Below are 9258 nucleotides of genomic sequence, written 5' to 3'. Positions count from 1 at the left end.
CTGATTGTAAATACACGAATCGGGGCAAATGTATCCAGTGCCCTTAGGTTACCGGATAGCACCTCACAGAATCTGTCAACGTTCGCGTCATTAATCACCTCCTCAATTTCAGACCGCACAGAGCTAGCGATGGATTCAAGATGTTCAGAGAACACCGAACAGTCAATGCCTCTGTAATTTCGCCGTGATATAGAGCGCTCAGTTATCGAATCACAGTTGAGTAACATAGACAGTGCAATGACATCATGTCCAGCAATAAAAGGACTTTGAGATTTAGTAAATGATAACACTTTTTCTAGGTCATCTACCACCAACATATCAAGCCATGAGTCTGAGGTTGCCGTATGATAAGTTGATTCAGAGTTCACAATATGTAGTGATAAGCTGGACATGAGTTCACGCAAATAACTTGCTTCAAAATTAGTCGATAATAGATTACAATTAAGATCGCCACCAATAATAATATTTTTATAGAGATGAGAGAATCGGCTCAATGACTCAACGAAATTGCACAAGAGGAGACCTTTAGGTCTTCTATAAATGGACGCAAATAAAACCGATTCTCCATCTAACAGACGTAATTCGATGAGAAGATATTCAGGTAGATTATCACAGGCATTATCAGAGGTAGCTATAATCTTAACCTTGAGCGATTTATGCACATAACATGCCACTCCACCACCCATCCGTCCCACTCTATCATGACGAATCAAAAAGTAGTCAGTTAGGGCCACTGTCACATCTGAGATGCTCTCATTGAGCCACGTTTCAGAAACTGAAATAATGTGATAAAAACTAGTGGAGAAGTACAGTCTGATATAATCAATATGTGCCCGCAGAGAGTTTGCATTAAACTGAGCTACGTGAAACTGAGTGGACCGCGAAATAGAGCCACGATGCAGGACGGAAGGCGATGAGTGATCGGAACGGGCACGTCAGACGAGCTTATCAATGTCCGCAGCTGAATCGATCTTAATTGCAGGCTCACCATCCGAGTGCTTCACATGGATGCGACCTCCCCTCACCCAGACATACTGATAGGACTTGTCCTTAGCAACACACTTCGTGTGCTGCAACAATTCATAAGTGTCCTTAGGGAGCAGTTCATTGACATGCACGTTCCGATCCGAGCTGCCACCACAGACCTCCCTTTGCGTAAGCACACGCCGTGCCCGTTTTTTGGACATAACAGTGTCACGTACCGCGCCCGAAGCTAATGTAACAATATAAGAGCTCGTGGTAGAAGTCGGTAACAATCGATCACCAGCCACCGGCGGCAGAGGCTTACGAGCGACGGCCCTAACGTTAAGAACGTGGCACGACAGCTCAGGGATTTCTAATGTCGCAAATACGTTTCGAACGCACTCCAAGGGGGTAACAGACATTGCGGTAGGAACACCTGAGATAATTAACTCATTCTCAGACCGAGCCCGCGTAGCAGAGTGAGAGCCGGCACGGTTGCTCTTTAAATTACGAATCTCACCCGCAAGAGCACTACACTGTTGCTCCAACTCAACAATCCGCTGACTGTTCCGCTCGACACCGCTCGCAATGCTGTTTAGTCTGTCAAGCTTGTCATTCAGTTCATTATTCGTGCGCCGCTGCTCTTCGACGAAAGCATTAAATCTCGAGAGAGAGAGAGAGAGAGAGAGAGAGAGAGAGGGAGAGAGAGAGAGAGACTATTTGCGTGTCTTATTACATATGTCCTCCGGGGCGAAGCCCGGGTAACCAGCTCATATATATATATATATATATATATATCTCTCTCTCTCTCTCTCTCTATATATGAGCTGGTTACCCGGGCTTATAAGTTTATATATATACATATAAACTTTGCATAGTGTGTGGTGATGTTCTCGTTTGCGGGTATGTATTATCGGCGGAAGCAAATTAAGAACATTTAAATATGGGGTTTATTCTCTTTGTTATTTTTATTTGAGGCTTTATATTTTTAGGGTTTATACCGTCATTTTTAAGGATTAACCATTAATTGAAGGTTAACCATTGCCCATACAGCACAGATTTTTATGCAGAAAACTTCCAGAAAGGTTTCAAAAACATTTTAACCTTTCACATTTCATGTGTAACATCTTTGAAAGAATTCTGCAATATGTCATATAAAATGTTGCAATAGAAATGTTTTTGAAACCTGTCACATGTAGATAATTTTTCAAAACTTTTAGTTGAGTTATCTCTGAATTGTTTTACATTAAATAATTTTATGAATCTTTCAGTTGAGCTGTTTCTAAAATCTTTTTCACGCAATAAAGTTAAAAACTATTAATTGATTTATTTCTGAATCGTTTTATAAAAATGATTTTGTAAATCTTTCAGTTGATCTGTTTCTGAAACCTTTTTCACGCAATTTTGAAAACTTTTAACCTACCGTAGTCACACCTATTTTTTCAAACAAGGAAGTCTCTCTGGGTCATTTTGACCCGAGACGAACTTTGACCGTTCGCCATATGACCATTTATCCACCGATTGTGTTGAAAAAATTCTCGAATGCACTTGCGATATTGCTAAATTGATTGCTATAAAAAAAGGGCCTCAGGAATTTTTAACATATAAAAAAATTCGCAAAAAATTTGTTAAAAAAAAAAAATTTTTTTAACTACAGCTAGAGGGCGTCATGCCCGCCAATTTTCAAGTTACGCGCAAGATATTTACGAGCAAAATTGAGGCTTGGGTCAAATTGACCCGGTGTGACTACGGAGGGTTAATTAAGTTATTTCGAAAACATTTAATAAAATATAATTTTGCAAACCTTTCAATTGAGTTTTCAATGAAACTTTGTATACATATAAAAGAAGTAAATAGACAAATTTAGACATTTTTAATTGCAGCCCTAAAACGGTTCTAAGGGATGTAACCACACCCTTCATATGTAGAGTTTATTGCTTTTCTCAGATATTAATTATTAATATTATATTATATTATGTAATAATATACGAATCTTTTATATTCATATTCATAATATATCAATTGCTGTTGCGTTGTTTTTAATATTTGCCAGTTAATAAATAATCACACATTTTTGAACACTAAAGATGCTTATATACAATACGAGCATAAGCTAAAAGGAATTAAGCATCAGAACCAGAGGCTCGTCACTAATCCGTTCGATCATGGAAGTCAAGCAACGTTGAGTGCGGTTACTACTTGGATGGGTGACCACCCGAATGAAAAAAATACGACAATATATTTCGGAAATCTTTCAACACACTTTCAGAAAAGTTTCAAGTGTGAGAATCGCGGACATTTTGCTATTTCAGAGTTGTCTCAGAGATGTTGCAGAAACATTTTGAAATATTTATGACATGTTTCAACTCCATCAGATAAAACATTTTTTGAATATCCCTGAAAGGTTCCTGTGCTGTATGGGTAATTGAAGGTTAACTATCACTTGAAGGTTAACCATCATCCAAAGAAAAATCCTTAAAGTTGGATGCGATTTCGGACCGCCAATTGAAGGTTAACCTTCAAATGATGGTTAACCTTCAATTGGCGGTCCAAAATCACACCCAACTTTAAGGGTATTCTTTTGGTGTTTTTTTAACGGTTAACACCAAAAGTTGAGTTGTATTTTTCCATAAGGGTATATTTATCAATATTGGTTAATTTGATGATTTATAGTTGAGGTTATGTATTCTCTATATATATTCTTATTTTAGTATTAAATGATAATATCCTTCTCTCTGATAATATAAAATCACATTCAGTTTTAATAAAATTGGATTTATTAAGTACAATACTTACCTTTTTATTTTTTCTTTTGCTCACTTTATCAGTTATAACACAGTATGAGTAAAGCCCCTTGCACAATGCCAGGCAACAGGCAATAGGAACAGGAAATAACCAAAAAATCGTTACTTACAACCTAAAAAATTCGAATGCTATGATTGATTGGCAACAGGCAATAGGCACAGAATTTCCAACGTGACGGAAACTCTGTGTTTATTGCCTGTGTCACTGTTTATTCTGCATTTATACATGATTTCTGATTTCTATTCCCTGTTCCTACTGCCTGTTGCCTAGCAACCGCCGTAGAGTTAGCAGACAAATTTAATATTTTTAAATTATTCTTTTTCATATAATTTGGGAATCATTTGGGGAAGTTTGGGAAAATTGTTTAAACATTTGGGAAAGAATAGATTTTTTGTTATTAACAAAATTTATCGAGCGTCAAGTTAGCGGATAGCGACTATGTTTGATGTTTATTATAAATGGAATTGATTGGAAATCATTTGGGGATGACATCTTCATTGTAATTTTTATTTGGGAAAAGTTGCTTTTTTTGTAATTTAAATAAATCTTTGTATTAATGTTCTTTTTCGCTGCACTTCTGCATTAGTATAACAAGTAAACTTATTGCACTATAATTTCCACATTTTCATCGAACTTGACATAAGACCACGAATCCAAATGACTACTGGAATGCAATGTACTCTAGGTGATTTTCCGATTGTTCTGCATTTGGAGAAAAAATATAGGTAAGCACAGTCCACAGGCATCAATTAATTAAAAGAAGTGCAGTATTATAATTACTCTTTTAATTTTTAGATTAGCAGGTGTCGTTGGTTATACCCCTAGTCATTTCGTTCCTTATTGCCGGCGAATTACAGGTCGTTGGTTATTATGCAACAATCTTAAAACTACGATAGAGTCATGCAATGATAAGACTGTGATTATCCCTCATGGGATTATTTATATCTTATAAACAATATATCTTATAATCTTATAAACAGTATGTACAGAATGTGAAGCTAAAGGTGTTACAGACTATTATTTCTAAACCCTTTTCTGTATGCTGTTATCAGACAAATAATTATTTTTATTTTTTAGCAGGTATCTGCAGTCCTAAGTTACACGCGACTGAATTCCATGAATATTGTGGTAAATTATCGTTTTTATATAATATCAAATGGGATATCGTTACAATACACAGGATGTTGTAACAGTGGATTGGTGATTTTTGTAATAAAGTATAATAAGCAAGAAACTAGATAACTTTAGCATCATTATTATTTATAAGACAAGGGATGTTATATAATTTTTTATTATAATATATAGATATTTGAGATCGCGATCAGTCGCATCGCAAGGAAATCGCGTTCGGTTGCATGTCAGCGCAAGCACGCTTTCTATAAAATACTCGCCTAAATAACTTCGCTTCAAAGGAATAATTTTTGTCACGTTATAGCATGGATCTTTCGTTACATTCCGGAAAGTTCGCTAATTGTTAGCAATAACACAGCCACGGTTGACCGGTCGCTCAAACAACAACGCTCTTACAAAAGAAAGATCCATGCTATAAACAAAGCAGTCAAAACCAAGTAACGTTTCCGTCGCGTCGTCACGTGAAAACGGTGACGTCCACACGGTGACGTAGGGCTCCGATGGCCAATCACCCTCCCGGGAAATTCTGGGAAATCTGCCGGGAGGGAGTTTCGCCTCGGAGGTGATAAAAGGACCGCCGCTGTGCCGCGGAATCGATTTCGCTCGAAGATCACCGCTAGTACACCGCTTTTCTATACCGCTTATCACCGCCTTTCCGCACTTGCTTTCGCACCCGCGATTCGCTTGCTTTTTCGCCGCTTTCGCCGTGCTAAACTCTGTGCGCGCTCACGACACTCCGCCTGAAAGAACCTTCTGTAAATACTTGTATATATATTCATTTAAATAGACTTTACTTTATTTTCGTGTAATTCTGGACTTTCTGTTTTCGTTCCTTGTGGTCGTCTTCTACCTCGCGCTATCTCGCGCTACCGCGCGCTCTCGAACAATAGACAAGATCATAAATATATACTGTCAAAACTAAGTTTTGAAATATTATATTTCAATACGGGTATGTATTTTTTAAATGCGCTTATTAAATATACCTGTGTTTATACTGAAAATGAATTTTCTGTCTTCCAACTGGAGCAAGTTGACATGATGACTTCACTACGTCAAACTTGGGCATTCATTCAACTTTACTACATAAGGTATATCTTTTAAAAATCCTTGTATACTGGTATACTCATCGAGAAGAGACGTGATTTCTCTTCGTTAAATTGGAGCATCATATATATGCTTTAATAATATCACTGTGTTTGGCAGTTTAGTTATAGCATTATATGAGATTTTTAAACTAAGAGATCTATATTCGTGGTTACGTGGTCCTACTATAATCTTACAAATAAATAAGCTTATTAATTAAAAGTTAAAAAAAAGATCAAGATCTGACTTAGGCCAAATTATAGAGCCCTGGCACATTCAGCAAACGTTGATCATGATTTTTTCTTTTTCCAAAGTATGCATTAGGCCCATGTCTGCTATTATAATGAAATGTCGATTAATGTTCAGTCTTTCATGGGCGAGTTCGCCATTAACGACATTCACTTTTATAAACGAATGCGAAAACTCCTGTAAAAAGATTTTGTCGTTACTGGTGAATGCGAGTAAAATTATTACTTTATAATTGTGATCTGGCGAAGCGTCTTACTTAGAAAAGTCGCTGCTTTTCTCTGTAATATGCTCAAACTCGGCGAAGCTGAGTGCTCCGTCGTCATCCAGATCAGCTTCGTCAAGGATATACTGAAGAAGCTGATGCATGTCGCTATCGTTCAATCTCTGGGGCGCGGTTAATCTGTCGACCACTTTTCGTAAGTCTCCTACACCGAGCATATCGTCACCGTCGAAATCTTTGTAAATAAGATTTTGTCACCAAAAAGAGGATTTCAGAACATCGTGAATAATTAACTGGCGGCTTACCGAATATTCTAAATACATGCTCAGCCTTCACAGTCTTTGGAGCAGTATCGCTGAATACAGACATCACATCCAGAAAATCTTCGAAGGTACAGTCGCCATCCTGACTAGAGCTGAAGACCTTACAGATTTTGTCGCCGAAAGGATTCACTCTCAATTCGGGATACTGCAAGATCAGCATTCTTGTTGTGTCCAACTTTCTCTGGAGCAAGCGCCTTGAATTTTTTATGTGCACTACTCAAGAAAAAGTAAATACAATTTTGCATATATAATAATTAACAGTCTAGTCCAATAAGATAAATTATATGAAGAAATTTATGCTCAATAGACAAAAATATCAATCTTATTGATAGTACTCACTGTAAGACTTCCTTCTTAGTGAAATACGTCAAATCCTATCAACAAAAGAAGAACACAGTTTGATTAAAAAGTCCTTAAGGGATAAATGTCGAGAATTGCTTTCCCGTCAAAAAATATTCCTCAAATAGTATGTTAAATATGAATACTAACCTCTTTACAATAAAACATTTTAAACTTAATTAATTATTGCAGTTTATATATAATCTTAAAAATTACATAAATATATATGTAGAAATACACATATATGTGTTCATTAAGTGAATACACGGGTATATATAAAGAAATAACATCTATCTACAAATTTTCTTTTCGGAGTAGGTATGTTGTCATGTCGAATTTTCACACTACTGCCGATAATGGTCTGTTCTTTTTCGCTACACTTCTAAACTAGTGCAATAAGTTCACTTGTTGTACTAGTGCAGAAGTGCAGCGAAAAAGGACATTAATACAAAGATTTATTTAAATTACAAAAAAAGCGACTTTTCCCAAATAAAAATTACAATGAAGATATCATCCCCAAATAATTTCCAATCGATTCCATTTATAATAAACATTAAACATAGTCGCTATCTCCTAACTTGACGCTCAATAAATTTTGTTAATAACAAAAAAATCTATTCTTTCCCAAATGTTTAAACAATTTTATGCAACACGTGCATGGAAAGTGCCCCATTACGCACGCTACGCGTGCGTGATAGACCACTTTCCAGGCACTTGCAACATAAAATAGGGAGTGTAAGTCGTGTGTAAAGATGAAAATTCCCGGAAAATTCCCGAGCCGAAGGCGAGTGCTGTAACCGCACCCGGGAATTTTTATCTTACCTCACTTGTTACACAAATAACTATTCCCAAACTTCCCCAAACGATTCCCAAATTATATGAAAAAGAATAATTCAAAAATATTCAATTTGTCTGCTAACTCTACGGCGGTTGCCTAGCATTGTGCAAGGGGCTTTATACTGTGATCATATGTCATAAATTGACATATTATATACTATACACTATCTTTACTAAAATATACTCAAAGCGGAAATATCCCATTAATGACGGACGACCAATCCGCATCCTGCAGCCTCGGTGTCCTATCCCTCACTAGAGGATCCCTAACAAGGACAGATGCCTCTCGTTAGACAAGGACAGATATAGATATATAACATAGAAAATAAGATTAGAAATGTTGACATTATCGACATCGAAAAAGTTCGGCCTTCGCTATGGGTATATAATTCACGTACTTCTAAGCGATAAATAAGAATATTTATTTTATTTGTGGAGAAATGACGATGAAAATGTTGATATCTTTCGTTCCAAAACACGAACTTCGCGCGCATCTCTACCGCTAGTTATTGCGTCTGTTACCATCGCGGCGCTACTTGCGAAGTCGATCGCGGAGACACTGGAGTCGCGAGTCACGCCGCCGGCGTATACGAGTACAGTAGTTGCGCGTTTGACTCTTAGCAGTTGAATTGGAATTTGTGATGTGTGTGTGTCATCGCGTTTTCTTAACAGAAAAACGTCTTTTGGTAATAGCACTGTTCTCATCAGGCTCATCGCGCGTAGCTCTTTCCCTTTCTGTCCTCTCGGCCCTTCTCTCTCTCTCTCTTTCTCTCTCTCTCACACACACACACACACACACACACACACACATTGCACGCACGCACCCCTTCCACACACATATGCACCCTTTCACTCTCCTTTTTTCTGTCTTGCCTCCCCTCTGTCTATGTATCTATCTATCCATCTATTCATCTATTTATCTATCTATCGATCTATTTATCTATCTGTCTATTTATTTATCTATACATATCTATTTATCTTTGTTTTTTTTGGCTATTTATTTATCTGTCTCTCTTGGTGATATGTACAATGCAGGATCCTCTTGTATTGTACAACCAAAGGCAGAAGTGCACTTTCGATACTGAAAAATCCGAAAAAGGACAGGGAAAATAAGTGAAGACGAAGATAAAACGAGAGAGAAAGAGAGAGGGAGAGGGAGAGGGGGGGAGAGAGAGAGAGAGAGAGAGAGAGAGAGAGAGAGAGAGAGAGAGAGAGAGAGAGAGAGAGAGACGAGTAAAAGAGGGAAAGAGATTAGTAAAGAGATTCGCAAGGAAAAGATGATAGCGAGAGAGAGAGAGAGAGAGAGAG

At 37.3% G+C, this 9258-nt stretch overlaps 1 protein-coding gene and 1 pseudogene across 4 annotated transcripts in view; one reads left to right on the top strand and one right to left on the bottom strand.

Moving 5' to 3' along the window:
• Nucleotides 1-5007: 5007 nt before the first annotated feature.
• Nucleotides 5008-7287, bottom strand: LOC112461462 (annotated as a pseudogene).
• Nucleotides 7288-8504: 1217 nt separating this feature from the next.
• Nucleotides 8505-9258, top strand: part of LOC112461460 (ecdysone receptor-like) — a 153159-nt gene continuing 152405 nt past the window's right edge. For 3 of the 4 annotated variants that reach the window (XM_025026705.1, XM_025026704.1, XM_025026702.1), the window contains exon 1: nt 8507-8636. The gene's annotated coding sequence lies outside the window, so the exon portion shown is untranslated. Of the gene's footprint in view, nt 8637-9258 lie in introns of all 4 variants that reach the window. The other variant, XM_025026703.1, reaches the window with a different exon arrangement.

The sequence above is a fragment of the Temnothorax curvispinosus genome, unplaced genomic scaffold, assembly GCF_003070985.1.
Source record: "Temnothorax curvispinosus isolate PA1 unplaced genomic scaffold, ASM307098v1 QBEX01011432.1, whole genome shotgun sequence".
Classification (NCBI taxonomy): Eukaryota; Metazoa; Arthropoda; class Insecta; order Hymenoptera; family Formicidae; genus Temnothorax; species Temnothorax curvispinosus.
The sequence above is the reverse complement of the archived record's forward strand: the minus strand, read 5'-3'. Positions and strand labels throughout refer to the sequence as shown.